The following is a 17,705-nucleotide window of genomic DNA, read 5'->3' as shown; positions in this document are numbered from 1 at the left end:
ATGGCAGGGAGTGAAATTACAACTTGCATTCAACATAGGAGATAGGTAACAGTTTACTAGAACTGTTACAACGTGAGCAACCCGTCTGTCTTCTAGTAGCTGTGCCAAGAAAAATCTGAATCATTCCCTTCCGAATCTTGCAGAGACGGAGAGTGTGAGTAGGAGCTGTCCATAAGCTTGGAGCAGGAGCAACTTTTGCTAGGTATTCTGATTAATTATATTGTCATTTTGCCTCCACGTCCCCCCGATTGCCCGCGAGCTTCTCCTCCCGTCCATACGGTAATCTCTCTACTGTGCGACAGAGAGTCGCGTGGTTATGACGCAATCGTTAGCCTACTTTTACAAAAACTGCTTCTACGGGGCCATAACATAAGCTACAAGGTAATGGAACATTTTATACATTGTCGTGTTTCTTTAGAAATAAATAATGGACAAATGGAGTCTTTAAACGCCTCAGATGTAAAGTTATTCGCTGTCAAAGTGACGCCAAAATGAATGGGAGTCAATGGGATGCTAACTGCAGGTGAAGTTCTGCTACAAGATGGCGACACGCGGCCGACTTCAACTTCCGGTCGACTTACTTCCCCCCTGGATCCAACAGCAGCAGGGCACATGGATGACATCACGTCCCTGGACGATGACGCATGCCAAAGAGCAGGTAAGCCGTGCTCTTATTTGCACCAGACGCCGGGCCATTGGCCACACATTAAACAATTATGAGTGGGAGGGACGTTAGACCGTCCTGCTACATATATATATATTATTTATATAATTTCTCGTAATTTCTATCCGTATATCCGTTACAATTTGTATCCGTCTCTGTATCGCTCTTACACTGTTGCCCCTGGCAACCGATAGCGTATCCTCCCAAAATGGTGGGTGGGCTCAATTCGTCACGTGACAGCAAGCTACCGTGACGCATGTCCTCATTCTCAATAGGCTGGAGGCCGTTGATTACAAGTGAACGTCATTTTCTAGTTAAAGTTTGACTCCCTCAGTTGAACTGTTTGAGGGGTTTATCTGCTGTTTTCGACCTGAAGACAGGGAAGAGACTCAGACAGCTTGGAGCAACCAGGACTTCTTTTGTGTGTTTTACTGGAAACGTTGAGGAGAAAAGAGAAACCAATGGAGTTCGTGTTAAATTGCTGATCGGATGCTGAGCCTGCTCCTGTGATTGTTGGAGAAAGGATTGGACAGAAACATTAACTCAAGCTATCTTTTATTTTGTTTGCTCGCTGACGAGTGAAGCGGCCATTGAGTTTTGGGCCACAACGGACACAAGCACCGCATCCAGGCCTGCTACGGTATTTTAGTTTTATAATAATTTTGATTGCCGGCTTTAGATTGCATTAAGGTGTGTATGTGGGCCCACAAAGTATGTTGGTTTAAGTGACTTTGAAGTGGTACATTTGAGGTTTTCTGAATTAATCCATTTGAAGGTTAATAGGGTTTAAATTGTTGTCTGTGCATTTATATATGGTACAGTATTGACAGTATTTTCCTTTAAAAAAGAGGGACATTTTATGTTGAAGGTTTAAAAAAAAGAACAATCATATCCTTATTTCATTTTCTTATTTCGTTGGAGATAATAATTTCTTTGAGTAAATAATTGATATATTTTTCTAAAACCTTGTGTTGTGTTACTTTATTAGCCTACTTAGGCTACCTGGAAAGAGGTTATCATTTTATTCTGAGAAAGACAGACACTTAGGCTATGGTTTAAAAATCTTTATTAAAACTATAACTTAAGAAACGTGAATTCATAGGTAGGTGAACATTTCATGTGTGTACTTTAAAAGAGAGATCCAAGATAACATTTAAAACGGACTTAATCAGGGTTAAAACACATTTGATAAAAACAATAACAGAACCCAAAAGCTCTGCCCTCATCAATATACATACTGAGGGGAGCGCTACACTATCTTGTTGTGAGTCTCTGTTCCGTAACACCTGAGGAGTAAACAAAATAAGAATTTCATTGTATTTAGTACAAATGACAAAAAGATCTTGAGGTTAAACTATGCAAATTGAAAACACATGAAAGACCCACAACTGGTAGATCAATGTGTTACTACATTTCTCTCTGAAATGGTATGAAATTAAATTTAATTAAATTGAATGTGGAGGACTTTAATTGTGACAAGATGATTGACAGGGCAGTTTAAATGGTTACAGGATGCACAGCATGTTATGCATTACTTTACAGAGAGTTTATGACCTACTAGCTACAACCTGCCTTAAGAACAAATGGTCTAACAGAATAAAGTACAGAGTTAATTACAAAGTAGCTGGTAGTTTGTGGAGGAGGGGGCATGGTTTGGCAGCCGCAGCAGGTGGAAAGCGAGTGCGGGGGAACTGAATGGTAAGGGAAACACCTCTGGTTAATGAGAACTAACAGGTGTTTGTACTTTGCAGTGAGTCGAGAGACGGGTTAAAAGGAGCGGCTTGATATGTAGAGTATGTGGCTCCCTAGAGTTTCTAGCATAAGCTCGATCATATGCAGAAGACATTTTCAGGTGTCAGGCCTTCAGCTGGAAAAGAGCCTCCTTGGCAGTCGAGCTGCTCTAGATGCAGACTTCAGCACTCCCCTTGATTAAAGGGTCGATATATTGAGTACGTTGCTCCTGGGGCTAGATAGCGGCCAAGCTGGCAGCTTTGTAAGCAGTCTGTTTCGTGAACCTCTTTCCAGAGTCTAGATGCGCTTTTGTGAGTCGTTGGCCCTCTCTGGGCCTCCTTTAAAGTAAGCGTTTTTAGTTTGAGCAGGTGTAGTACCTTTTTAACAACTTTTGTGTTACTACTAACAGCTCCCTAGAGCTCTGTGATCAGCATCGTGTTGAAAGTCCCTGCAGGTGCCTCCACGATATTGCCTCCAAAAAAGTATAGATAGTACTCCCTCGGTGGAGAGGGTATTTTTGTAGAGGTCTCTGTTTCTTCAATAGCCGCTGGGTAAGCTTACGTAGTACTCCCCACGTGTGAGAGAGTTAATGTGCAGAGTACTTTGTTCCCTGGGCCTGAATTAAAGTTGGCATTCATAGGTTTATTTGGCCTCTATATATATAGCAAGCAAGACATTAAGTGATTGGCTTTCAGCTAAAGCCTCCTTGACAGTCAGACTACTCCAGATGCAGACTTCAGTACTCCCCTTGATGCAAGGGTCATCATGTTGAGTATAACGCATGGGGCTAGATAGCTATGCCAAGCTGGTAGCTTTATGCAAGCATTTTTTAATAACCCTTTTTTAAAGAGTCTATGGGCCCTATCTTGCACCCAGCGCAATTGACTTTGTACACTGACGCATGTATCATTCCTATTTTGCACCCGCGCACAGTGGACTTTTCCCTCCACAGACGCACGTCGGTAAATTAGGGAATGAACTTGCGCTCCCGGGGGCGGTTCAGCGCAAAGAGGAGGCGTGTTCCGGCACAAACGTTCCCTGATGCTATTTTGCAGGTTTAGTGTTATGATGTTGGAAGGGTGATGAAGGGAATGAACCCAATCGCAGCCAGTAGTCACAGCCCACGGTTTATTATATACAAATAATAGGGAAAACAAAGCCCACGAGGGGGCAAAACAAGACAGGACAATGGTGACTAACTAGACTATGACTTAGACAGATAACTAAAAGAAAACAAACAGCTGACACAAGAAATAGCTCAACAAGATGACAACTCTTGACAGGATACTCACAAATGTGCTTGACAAAGTTTGACAATGAACCGACACAGGACAGCAAACACGAGGGGATTAAATAGAGAGAAACTAATGAAGGAAACAGGTGATAATGGGGAAGCAATAATGACTAAACGAGGATAACAAGGAGGGCGGGCTAGATGACAAGACAACACAAGCACATGGCCCAACAAAAGGCCATGTGTTTGCACATAAAACATGGGTCTGTCATGACCCTGCCTCAAGACTAATAAAAACACAAGGACTATATGGCAGGATCATGACATTTAGAAAACAATTCCGCCACTGCGCATGTTATTCAAATGCTATTTTGAGGGCGCATGCTTGGGCATAATGTAGCATGTGCACAACGCGCATACACTTTGAATCTCTCATCTACACAGAAGCAGCAGTTTTAATTTTTGCAATTCATAGGCTACATTATTACAAGGAAAAATATTAACACATAAGGGAAATCATTGTTGTGTCCATGAAGGTGTGAAAAAATAGGCATAAATCTAGCTTACACATTTTTACGGCCCTGACGAGAACATTTGTCTCCTCGGCTGTGAACCGCTTCTGGTGTGCACCTGGCAAATCCGCCATTATAATAGCATCCGCCATGGAACAAGCGCGCCTGCTCTTAAAGGGAATGTGAGATGACGCTCTGAGACAACCAGCATCTCTACTGTACAGAAGAGACCAAATATTAAAGATTAAGTTGACATTTGAATTAAATTTTGTTTGGCCAATATTAAACAAGGATTTGATCATGCCTTAGTGTAACCAAGCCATCAGCGCTCTCTGCAGGCATTTGTTTTTTTCCGTAATGTACATAGCCTAAGTTATGTTTATATTAGTTTATATCATTTATTTTACATGGTGTACTTTAACATCGTTGTTCAATAAAACCCATATGATTACTTTGATACTTTATTTGAACAAATAATTATTGCTTGTTATTATGTATTATTATTATTTTTTTTTTAACAGTAGCTTGTGCACGTCAAAACATGCAAACTCAGTGCGAGGGTTAAACTTTTTTTTTGAAACCGCAATGAACAACAATTCACATTTCACTCGCATTTTATAAGCCACAAAAACTCACAGCACGCAGAGATGGAGTTTGAGAAACCCGAGACGCTGACACGCATATAAATGATGACAGTGATATGAACTTGAATATGAATATGAATATATTGATATGAATATCGAGGATTTTTTTTTAATCGAGTACTCGACTTTAATCGAGGAATCGTTACAGCCCTAGCTACAGCTACATAAAGCACGTTAGCCTCCCTGGTATGGGGGTTGACGTTGGTCCCCCCTTGAAGGTGGCAGGGTAGGGTCCCTAGGGCCTGTGCCATACTCTCTTAAAGGAACTGCCCTCAAAGATGGGTTATGTTTTCCAAGCCTTTGAGCTTGGCTCTTGGTCAAGTCCTTCTTTGTGAAATAAGGAAGGTACTTTAACCCTCTGGGGTCTAAGGGGTTTTTGGGGTCCCTGAGATGTTTTGACATGCCCTGACATTTGTGCTTTTTTCAATTGCTTATAAACATATTAATGGCAAAGGTGTAATTACACTCTATTTAGTACAAACAGGGCTACCATAATATGTGAGCAACATGTATGTACATGTTTGTATTTTTGAGAGAATAATGCTTATGCGTGGTTATTGAAAAAACTAAAAATGTAAGTTTCTGAAATAAGGCCACAAAACACATACTAAATATGTGTCCACAAGACTTTAGACTAATGGATGTTGTCGCCTAGAGTTTTTGCTTCAAAATGATCTGAAAATCTTCCTGTCTAATCATCCACATAAAACAATACATTGATTTAAATTTTGTAATACACGTTTTGCTTGGAAAGGCAATATGCGTGGGGGTGTGAATAATGAATAATGCTCTGATTCACACCTGAGAAGACAATGACCCACATAATGAGCTGCATAATGAGCCTTTCATTCAGGTGTGTCACTTGGTACCACAAGAAAGAATGTGAGGACTTATTTTGTATGCTTGTCCAAGGTAAACATTTCTAGTAACTATGCAGTTAATTCTCACACTGTATTTTCAGAAAATTTTGGAATATATCCTCTCCCCAAATGTGTAACTAATAAAAAACAATAATAAATAATTAAATGAGAAGGCTTATATTGACCTATTAAGATGTTGCTTACCTTATAAATATATTTTTTGCTATTTTATTAAAAAGTTTTCACATGTAAATCAACAACAGTTACAATTTTAACAATATTTCAAGTGCAATCTTTCTTTTTAAAAAGTATAAATTTTATAATACACATTTCAAAGTTAAGGATTCATTAGTTTGAATATTGGAACAAACACTATAATAAAATCTTAGTTGATAATTCAATATACCTACTTTATTTTTGACAAAACATCACATACATATTTAACATATGAGAAGAAATTGGCAAACAAAAGCTTATTTGATGTGACAGTAGTCTTTTTTACAGTAAAAACTTTATAATCCATCCAAAACTAATCAACGAAATCTTGTCTAAACATTCATATTTCGTCTGTAACATATCGTTTTTATGATATATTGGCATATAAATGTTAATTTGCAGTTTAATACGTTGCTTATACAAAGACATCAATTTTTACTCATCTCAGTATAGCAATATAGTTAGGTAAAAGCTAAACTAGTAGATGTGTTCATGTAAAAATAACATGTTTACTAATGTAAGTGCAAGTGTGAATGAACAGCACAGATGCGCACTGTTGTTTACTACAGCTGTGCCATTCATTCATTCACACACAGACACGCGATTCATATTTAAACAGTCTTTTTGCGGTTTACACACACTATTGCATATCGCGATTAGAACAAAGCACTTAGGAATAACTTACTATTCACAGTCCTCAGCTGGATCCGTTGCTCCTCGAAGTGAAACTAAACCAGCACTTCTGAGGTAAATTTCACAGGATTATTCTTCACAGCGAAGCAAGACGACTTAAAGTGCACGAGTCTGATTAAACTTGATGTGTTTTTATCGAGCTGATGTGGGCGTTGACAGGTTTGCATGTATTGCCTCAGATAATTTGCATTTGAATAGCGCACGCTCCGTGGCCGTGTTCACATTAGCACTTGATGAGCTATAATGAGCTGAACTGAGAACGACTGACATCTCTCTCTTTTCATACAGATTACATAAACAGAGAATATTTGTTTTTTAAAATAAATTACTTCATTTAAAAGAAGAGAATTCAAGCTTTATAAAGACATATAACTCGTTCCTGTGTGACAAGTATTCGCTGAGTTACAGTTTATTTTCGGACGCGTTTCAGAATGGACTTCACTGACAGAGAGAAGGCAGAACTCGCATCATGTTTATTTTTCTTTATTTGGCAAAAAGCACAACACTGTTTTTATTGTGAGTATACACAAAATGATCGAATGATGTATAATTCTTATATGTAAGATCAAAATTAACAGAGTATTTAGAGTCTCTTTTGCACTGATAAGAAAAGAAGCGAGCTGGTATCGCCGGCGTGACCACCGACCCCAGGGGGTTAAGCTTAAGGTACTAGGGTGTAGTGCTACTGACAGACTGGTGTGTACCTGTAGGGGAATTTAACTCTGGTATTTCCGTAAACCATATGGAGTTAAATTGGAAAATTGGCATATGGAAACAGTTGGTCATGGTTACCAGTGCTTTTATTGAAGTGCATGGTGACAGTCACTCAGAATTGGTGGGAAGAAAAACAGAAAAAAAAAAAAAACAGAAAAAAAAAAACTTAGATGCCACATAATATATAACTGCACCAAAACATAAGGTCAAAGTAATATACATCAAATAAGCATAACCCGACCTGTATGTGCAACTGCACTACATAAGCAGTACTTTCCCAGAGTCCCCAATCGTGAACTCAAAGCTGTTCATGGCCTGTCTAGACCTCTCCTCACCTCCTATCTCTGAACTATCCTACTAACTTTCTGGAGTCATTTTATAGGCCTGACTCCTCCTACTCTGGAACATACCACCTGGAAGGTAACACATTTCACATACTTTACAGGAAAATCATAATAATAATAAAGAAAACAAAAACAATAACAAAAGTAATAAATACAAATAAACATACATGCAAGAAATAATATCTGCCAGTATACATATTCACAGAAGACCCATAACTCAAAACCAGCAGCCATGTCACCCTGTAGCCCAAGACTGGTTGCCCACTGAAGCTAAGCAGGGCTGAGCCTGGTTAGTACCTGGATGGGAGACCTCCTGAGAAAACCAGGTTGCTGCTGGAAGAGGTGTTAGTGAGGCCAGCAGGGGGTGCTCACCCTGTGGTCTGTGTGGGTCCTAATGCCCCAGTATAGTGACGGGGACACTATACTGTCAAAGAGCACCGTACTTCGGATGAGACGTAAAACCGAGGTCCTGACTCTCTGTGGTCATTAAAAATCCCAGGATGTCTTTCGAAAGAGTAGGGGTGTAACCCCGGCATCCTGGCCAAATTTGCCCCTTGGCCTCTGTCCATCATGGCCTCCTAATCATCCTCATATATACTGATTGGCTTCATCACTGTCTCCTCTCCACCAGTAAGCTGGTGTGTGGTGAGCGTTCTGGCGCAATATGGCTGCTGTCGCATCATCCAAGTGGATGCTGCACATTGGTGGTGGTTGAGGAGATCCCCCCCTTCTATGTAAAGCGCTTTGAGTGCTGAGAAAAGAGCTATATAAATGTAATGAATTATTATTATTATTATTATTATTAAAACTATGAAAATAAACTCTCCGGTAGGGATGTTAACCGATGACCGTTTGACCGAGGTTGACCGTATCAACGTTAACCGATCAAAGTTGTCGGTAATCGGTAAAAAAAAAAGAAAAAAAGTGATCTCTAAATTAGGCTATTATAGACAGTGGACTAAACGCTACTACAGTTAGCCATCTCATTCCAATATCTTTTTGTGTGAAGTGAACAAATCCCTCACACAAATTTTTTTCATAACTCGCCCTTTTGTACTTAATAAACCAATAAAAACATTAGGCGCAAGGTCACAGCGTTTGGGTTTGTGCGCTCACAAGGTTTGCGAAAAGTAAAGGCTACAGGCTAAAACACTCGAGGTTAGAGCCAGGGCAGCACTACCTCAAACCAGCCGCGGCGCTACCATTGTTTTTAGGTCCGGGCCCACCCATTTTCTACTATGGTTTTGTACGTTTCTTCATTCGGTTCTATTTGCGATCCATTCCATTCTAAACAAACAACGCAGTTTACATGCTTCGTCCTTATTACATTAGTCATTAAGATAATAATTAATAAATGCACGCATAATTATCAGTGAACTTGATAAATGTTGCAGATATGTTTTACTATGCATGCACAAACAAATGCCTTTCAACTTATGCATTCAAAATTCAGAATAAAATGAATGTGCAGCAATTTGTACAAATAGAGAGTCTGTAGGCCTACTATGTGTTGTAGCCATTAAATAAGCTCATTTAGTTTCATATTTGTTAAAATATTATGTTATTTTTTCATCTATGTTGATTATGAAAAGTGATATCGAAAGATGTGGGTCAGACATGATTTTGACCACTTCATTAAGTTTTGTTTTGTAGAAAGCCTTTTTTTAAGTGAATTTCGTTTTGTATAAATTGTATCTTAATTTTAATATTTTTTTCATCAACAAATTGCCTGGATTTAATAAATAAGAAGCAGGATAAATAAATAAGAAGAATATAGCAGATCAATATAATAATGGAGGCGCCCGCGCGGTCACTTGCATTGCTCGTGAACAGGAGCGCATCTCATGCTAACTTAACTAAACTCAGCGTATGCCTCACATGAAATATATCTTAAGAAAGCTTGTCTTTTTAACAATTTAAAACGAAAAGAAATAGGCTACTCTCTGATTATGTAATCCATGATGTGCATTTCTCGCCATAGGCACGTTCACTACGGAGATGGCGATCGTCAACATCTTTACAGCTGTTGTTGCTGTTAATAAACTAAAAATAATAGGCCTATAATTTTAAAAAGCGCTGAAACGGAGATGAAGGGGAACACGTTTTTTTTTTTTTTTTTTGGCTTATTTTAACCTGTTAAACGTTGCCAGTGTTTTTTATTTATTTAATTCAAAGTTACTATCAGATTTAATGTTATACCTTGACAAACTATACATAATTAAAAAGATATAATACTCAAGTTTCAGTATTTGACCACTATTGTATTCTGAGAAACTCATAGTGACAGTTATGTCTTAATTTGTGTCAGGAGTTATGAAATGAAAAAATGAGTCGATACCTTTAATATGAATTATGCGCGTCAGCCGCTTTCATTCATAAAAAACTCTGTGCTGTCGTCATGACAGCGATACACAAAACAACGTCCCTCAGGGCTTTAGCTCAAAACTGTGCAGATTTGGAGAAATATTGATAGATTCTCATAGATTTACATCATATTTCTATAGACAGGAATAATATTTATTGAATTTATACCCAAATGCGTCGATGTAATCTTTATGAGCATTTGGTACTCTGATACTGTGTTTTTTAATTCATACCAATAGCCTGAGGGCGCTACATGCACAATAATAGTCCATATATAGAACACGAAGAAGAGCCATGATCATGTGACATTCCAGGACGTCACTGATACACACAAAGCTAACAAGAGATCGCGCTGTAACATGCAGATAAAGATGTTTTGAAGACAATAAACATGTTTGCAATGATATTTGAGTTACCTGTGTTTTTCAAGCCATGCCAGGTATTTTCATAATAATAGATAATATTTATAATGTAATGCTAATCTATATAGACTATCATTGTGCAGAACACTATCCAATAGTATATTTTCTGTCAGATTTTTTTATCTGAAGCCAAATTAGATCACAGAAGATTATTTAATGCGTTATGAAGTAAGTTTGGAGCACAAACATGGTTTTAATCTCATAAATTGTCGTGTATTGATGGTGTGCTAGGCTAACATGCTAGCTAGCCCTAGGTGCACCTGCCACGTCTAGCAGTTATACTTTTATGATTTTTTGAATGCTTACTGAATTGTTTCTTTATTCAAGAAATGCATTTGATACAGTTTAAAATGTGAGGTGAACTTTGAGAAAAGAAATTAGGGACTGAAACCCTATGAATAGCCAGTCGTTAGTAGCTATAATGCAGACAAAAGAAATGCATATTTACAGCCATAACCAGTCTGGAGAGGTGTGAATGTGTGCAGGGGGAGACTGAGACTGAATGGGGATCGTTTGCACCACAAAACAATAGAGACAATATACTGGATAGATGGTTAGAAAATGACAATAAACATCAGTAGCATTTTAGCGTCAAATCAAAATAAAGTCACATGACATGGTCTTGAAAAACATTTAACTAAATACTGAGTTTTGGACTTATTATCTTCAGATTTTAAACATAAAATGTTTAGACATGTGGCTTTAGCTGTAGTGCATTTCTAGATTGCTCCAGTGCCAACTTCAATTTTATTTTCATGAGGATGTTTCATAAAAAATAATTTTTAATAACTTTACAAAACTTTGAAGCTATTTATAAAAAATTTTGTCATTACGACAATAATTAATTCTACATTTACAATAAACTGCCAGGTGTCAGCTTTCAAACGAGATCATACTTGTGCTTTTAGTACCAAGGGTTCCTGAACTGTTATCTGTTTCAGTTTGGGTATGTCATTTCTGGGGATTTTTCAAAAGTGGGGTTGCAGCTTAACAGGTTAACTGGCCCATCCAGTTTTCTGGAGGCCCACCTACAATCAAAATCCTGGCGCCGCTAGTGCCTCAAACTAAAGCGGCGTCTCTTCGGAGCTGTCATTTACTTAAATGAGCCGCAGCAATGTTTCAAATGAGCTTCTAACGCTAGACAAACGCCTTTATTTTCAACGCGATCACCTTGTACCCAAACCATTTCGAAACTAAGGAGCCATTTGTCCTCCGATTACATACAAGCTCCTTGGCGCCGCGTTTGCGGGACTCGAAAAAAAAAGTGACGTGAGTGGAAGGGTGGCGCCGGGGCTTGTGTGTGTGAGCAGGAGGCAGAGCGGCAGAGAGATGCGACAGAGTTGCGAAATTGCAGGCAGAGCGGCTCGAAATGGCTGTTATTTCCGGTTATTTCAAATAGCGTAGCATATTTTAAACTAATCGGTTAAGGATACATAAAGTGAAAGTGACACGTGACGGCCAAGTATGGTAACCCATACTTGGAATTTGACCTCTGCATTTAACCCATCCAAGTTAATGCACACACATTAGGAGCAGAGTAGTGAGTAGTTAACACACACACACTGCAAACGTGGATACACACACCCAGAGCAGCGGGCAGCCTTTGTGTGGCGCCCGGGGAGCGATTAGGGGTTAGGTGCCTTGCTCAAGGGCACCTCAGTCATTTCCCACCGGCTCTGGAATCGAACCAGCAACCTTTGGGTTACCAGTCCAACTCCCTAACCACTAGGCCATGACTGCCCCTGGTTTTAACCGGCTAATGAGGCTCGGTGGTCGGTCAAGAAATTTTTTAGTTTTCGCCATCCCTACTCTCCGGTGACGTCACTCACATGAACGCGCCACAAGTTGGCGCGGACACAAAGACCTATAAATAGACCAGATGGCGTAACCGAACAGGTTTGGCCAATGATCAAAATGTGGTAAGCATCATCTATATCTCTTCCACTGTATTCAATAAAATATATAAATCAAATACTTGTGGTGATTTATTTCTGTATGAGAAAAGACTATTCTATTATGCTATCATCATATGCACTCATATTACGGTTGCTAGTTCTCATAACTCAGGTAAAACTACATCCAGGACATCATACAACAAGTTTACAACACCATGATATTGAATGTTACACAGGTCCATGCATACATGAATATATGTCGGCTAACAGACTGTAATACATGACGCCGGTGTATGCGTGTGTGTGTGTAGTCCATTTTACAGTTGCAGGCTTACCCTGTGACATTTCCTCCCCCTTCCCCAGACACCACTCGTGGTGTCCTGGATTGGAAATCTGCGGTACAGTTTTCCGAGCCAGTCCGATAGACAACCTCAAAATCGAATGGTTGTAGAGCCAGGAACCACCATGTTATACGGGCATTCGTGTCTTTCATTCGGCCCAGCCAAACCAGTGCCCGATGATCAGTCTCTAATTTAAACCTCCTACCCATGAGGTAGTACCTGAAAGAGTCTAAGGCTCATTTGACAGCCAGGCATTCCTTATCTACGGTTGAATACCATGTCTCTCGTGGAAGGAGTTTCCTGCTGATAAAAGCAATGGGTCTCAAGTGCCCTTGCTCTCCCTGCAAAAGTACAGCCCCAAGGCTAAATTGTGAAGCATCAGTCTGCACTGTAAAAACTTGGTGAAACTTCGGACTCTGCAACACTGACTCCTTGCATAAAGCATTCTTCAAGTCCATAAAAGCACACTCACAGTCTGCAGTCCAGTTAGGCTTGTTGGGTTTGTTCTTCTTCGTGAGCTCAGTAAGGGCTACGGCTTTCTCAGAAAAGTTCCCCACCAGGCCAAGGAATGACTGTACCTGCTTCTTGGTTACAGGCCGCTCAGCCTGTTTAACCTGTTAACCGTTGCCAGAGCGTCGGCGCACTGAAGCGGTTTTATTTATATATAGTTCAAAGTTACTATCAGATTTAATGTTATATCTTGACAAACTATACATCATTAAAAAGATATAAGACTCAAGTTTCAGAATTTGACCACTATTGTATTCTGAGAAACTTATAGCGACAGTTATTTCTTAATTTGTGTCAGGAGTTATGAAATGAAAAAATGAGTCGATACCTTTGATATGAATTATGCGAGTCAGCCGCTTTCATTCATAAAAAAACTCCCGTGCTGTCGTCATGACAGCAATACACAAAACAACGTCCTTCTAGGCTTTAGCTCAAAAATGTGCAGATTTGGAGAAATATTGATATATTCTCATAGGTTTACATCAGATTTCTATAGACAGGAATAATATTTATTGAATTTATACCCAAATGCGTCGATGTAATCATTATGAGCGTTTGCATACTCTGTTAATGTGTTTTCAATTCATACCAATAGCCTGAGGGCGCCCTCGCCGCCCTGTGCACAGTATTAGAACATGAAGAAGTGCCATAATCATGTGACAATCCAGGAAGCCTCGAACACACACACACAGCTAACAACAGATCGCGCTGTAACATGCAGATACAGACATTTTGAAGACAATAAACATGTTTGCTATGATATTTGAGTTACCTGTGTTTTTCAATCCATGCCAGGTATTTCCATAATAATAGATTATATGTATAATGTAATGCTAATCTATATAGAATCGTTGTGCAGAACACTATCCAATAGTAGGCTATATTTTCTGTCTGATTTTTTATCTGAAGCCAAATTAGATCACAGAAAATTATTTAAAATACTCGATTTGCTTTATAAAGTAAGTTTATAAGCACAAACATGGTTTTAATCTCATAAATTGTCGTGTATTGATGGTGTGCTAAGCTAACATGCTAGCTAGCCCTAGGTGCACCTGCCACCTAGAAGTTATATTTTTATTATTTTTTGAATGCTTACTGAAATGTGTCTTTATTCAAGAAATGCATTAGATACAGTTTAAAATGTAAGGGTGAACTTTGAGAAAAGAAATTAGTGACTGAAACCATATGAATAGCCTGTGAATAGCCAGTCATTAGTAACTATAATGCAGACAAAAGAAATGCATATTTACAGCCATAACCAGTCTGGAGAGGTGTGAATGTGTGCAGGGGGAGACTGAGACTGAATGGGGCTCGTTTGCACCACAAAACAATAAAGACAATATACTGGATAGATGGTTAGAAGATGGCAATAAACATCAGAAGCATCTTAGCGTCAAATCAAAATAAAGTCACATGACATGGTCTTGAAAAACATTTCACTAAATACAGAGTTTTGGACTTATTATCTTAAGATTTTAAACATAAAATGTTTAGACATGTGGCATTAGCTGTAGTGCATTTCTAGATTGCTCCAGTGCCAACTTCAATTTTATTTTCATGAGGATATTTCATAAAAAATAATTTCTAATAACTTTACAAAACTTTGAAGCTATTTATAACAATTTTTTGTCATTATGACAATAATTAATTCTACATTTACAATAAACTGCCAGGTGTCAGCTTTCAAATGAGATCATACTTGTGCTTTTAGTACAAAGGGTTCATGAACTGTATCTGTTTCAGTTTGGGTATGTCATTTCTGGGGATTTTTCAAAAGTGGGGTTGCAGCTTAACAGGTTAATGGCCTCAACCTTCCCAACCTGAGGGCATATGACTCCATGCCCCAGCACATGACCAAGATAGCAGGTCTCTGCCTTATCTATCGTGCACTTGTCTGAGCGAATAGTAAGACCAGCATTCTTTATTCGAGTTAACACCTCCTTGAGATGTATTAGATGACCCTGCCATGTCCTACTATAAATAATAATGTCATCCAAATATGCTGCTGTCAGCATATGTATGCTCTCAGTTCCCCTAAGGATCTGATCGATCATCCTCTGAAAAGTCGCAGGAGTCCCATGTAGCCCGAAAGGAAGCACGCGGAATTGATAGTGCTCAAACGGAGTCTTAAACGCTGTAAACTCTTTACTGTCTGGACTTAAGGGCACTTGCCAATAGCCTTTGCACAGATCAAGAGTTGTGAGGTACTGTGCACTGCCAAGCTTTTCAATTTTCAATTAAATCGCCTAATCGGGCATAGGATAAGGATCAAATTTGCTCACCGAATTGAGTTTTCTTAAGTCCAAACAGAATCTTAGGGACCCATCTTTCTTAGGCACCAGCACAATGGGGTTGTTCCACTCACTGACTGACGGTTCTATGACCTCTAGTTTCTGCATCATTTCCAACTCTTGCTTCATGATGGGTACCAGCCTTTCTGGAACTCTGTACACTGGTTGTCGGATCGGTTTCACATCCTTCAAATAAATGTGACGCTGTACCAGAGCTGTTTTCCCAGGTGTGTCCTGGAACAGCTGCTCAGGTATACAATTTTGCAGCTGATTTCTTTGTTCAACTGTCAAATGCTGAAGATTTAAAGGGTACTCACTTCCAGGAACAGGCAAGAACTGCTCCTCTACTTCGTCCTCTTCCTGTACTGCCCTCACCAAGAGCTCCTTCACCTCCACTCTTACTGGTTCTGGCTGTGAAGACGGACTGTGCCACTTCTTCAACATATTGACATGAAAAGTCTGCAAAGGTTTATTTCTGGATGGCATTTCTATTTCATACGTTACTGGACCAACTTTCTTCCTCACTTGGTATGGACCTTGCCATTTGGCCAACAGTCTGTTCTCTGACGTTTGAAGTAACAATAAAACTTGCTCTCCTGCTTAGAAAGTTCGGGACCTGGCCTTCTGGTCATACCATGTCTTCTGCATCACTTGTGACTCTTGCACGCTCTCTCATGCCCGGGTGGATGCCAGTTGCAACTTCTCTCTCATTTTGAGGATGTACGAGAGAATGTTCTGCTTGGTAGGCTGGTCACTGGCTTCCCAACTGTCTCTCAAAACATCCAATGGACCTCGGATCTGGTGAGCAAACAGTAATTCAAAAGGAGAAAACCCGGTGGATGCTTGGGGAACTTCACGGTAAGCAAACAAAAGGTAAGGCAGCCATTTGTCCAAGTCTTTTCCATTTTCAGACACAAACTTCTTCAACATGCCTTTTAAGGTCTGATTAAATCTTTCTACCAGACCATCAGTCTGGGGGTGATACGGAGTAGTACGGACTCTCTTAATGTCCAGTAACTGATAGACTTGTTTTAGGGTACGACTCATAAAATTGGGGCCTTGGTCAGTCAAAACTACTTTAGGGATGCCTACGTGTGAAGTTTAACAGTGCAGCTGCAATCTGTTTTGCAGTAACGTCTCTCAAAGGGTAGGCCTCGAGGTATCTGGTTGCATAATCACAAACTACCAAGATAAACCGATTCCCTTTCTGATTTCTCTCCACAGGTCCAACAATGTCAACCCCTATCCTCTCAAAAGGTGTACCCACTGCAGGTATCGGAATAAGAGATGCCTTTGCAGGTGTCCTGCCAACTGCTAACTGACACTCAGGACAAGTCTTGCAATACTCTTTCACTTCGGTATACATACCGGGCCAATAAAACCGCTTGGAAACTCTCCTCAGTGTCTTCATGAATCCCATGTGACCTGACCATGGAATTGAATGGCTGAGCTCTAACACCTGTCTGCGCTGAGCTTTGGGTACCACTAACTGCAAACCTTCCTCTTCACTCTGCCTGTAAAGAAGACCTTGCTTCATCATAAACATCTCACCATACAATGAACTCACAGTTGCATCTTTGCTAACTTTCCCAAAACATTCAGACAAAGTAGCATCCTCTTTCTGAAGCTGTCCTAGTTCACTGGGTATGACAAAATCTGACTCATCAATCTCTGGTTCTTCCCACTCAAAAATGTGTCTGTTCTGAGCTATCCATCAAATCTGCAACTTTTTCTGCGTTTGTCCAATCTATCTTCCTCAGACACCTCTTCTTCAGCTATACTTTCCTCCAAAAAAAATGGCATCTCCTGAAGGGTGCTATCTACCGAATCTTCAGTTTGTGCTACCCGGGTAAACTTTTGAGCCTGTGCTTGAGTAACTATCCCACACCAAGCTGTCTCCTGCACCAAGTCTACTAATATGGGCATATCAGTTCCTAGCAACACCGGATAGGGCAGGTTTGTGGTAACACCTACGTTCATCAAAAATGACTGCTTGTTAACCCTCTGGGGTCTGAGGTGTTTTTGTGGTCCTTGAGATGTTCTGACATGCCCTGACATTTGTGCTTTTTTCAGTTGCTTATAAACATAGTAATGGCAAAAAAAAATTACACACTATTTAGCACAAACAGGGCTACCATAATATGTGAGCAACAAGAATGTACATGTCTGCATTTTTGAGAGAATAATGTTTATGCGTGGTTATTGAAAAAACTAAAAACTAAAGTTTCTGAAATAAGACCACAAAACACACACTAAATATGTGCCAATAA

At 39.6% G+C, this 17,705-nt stretch overlaps 1 long non-coding RNA gene across 1 annotated transcript in view; it reads right to left on the bottom strand.

Annotated features, from left to right (window-relative positions):
- LOC311292113 overlaps window positions 1-17,705 on the bottom strand; it is an 843,631-nt gene that overhangs the window by 104,165 nt on the left and 721,761 nt on the right. The gene's annotated exons all lie outside the window — the stretch shown is intronic.

This window comes from Rutilus rutilus (assembly GCF_951802725.1).
Source record: "Rutilus rutilus genome assembly, chromosome: 6".
Lineage (NCBI taxonomy): Eukaryota > Metazoa > Chordata > Actinopteri > Cypriniformes > Leuciscidae > Rutilus > Rutilus rutilus.
The sequence above is the reverse complement of the archived record's forward strand: the minus strand, read 5'-3'. Positions and strand labels throughout refer to the sequence as shown.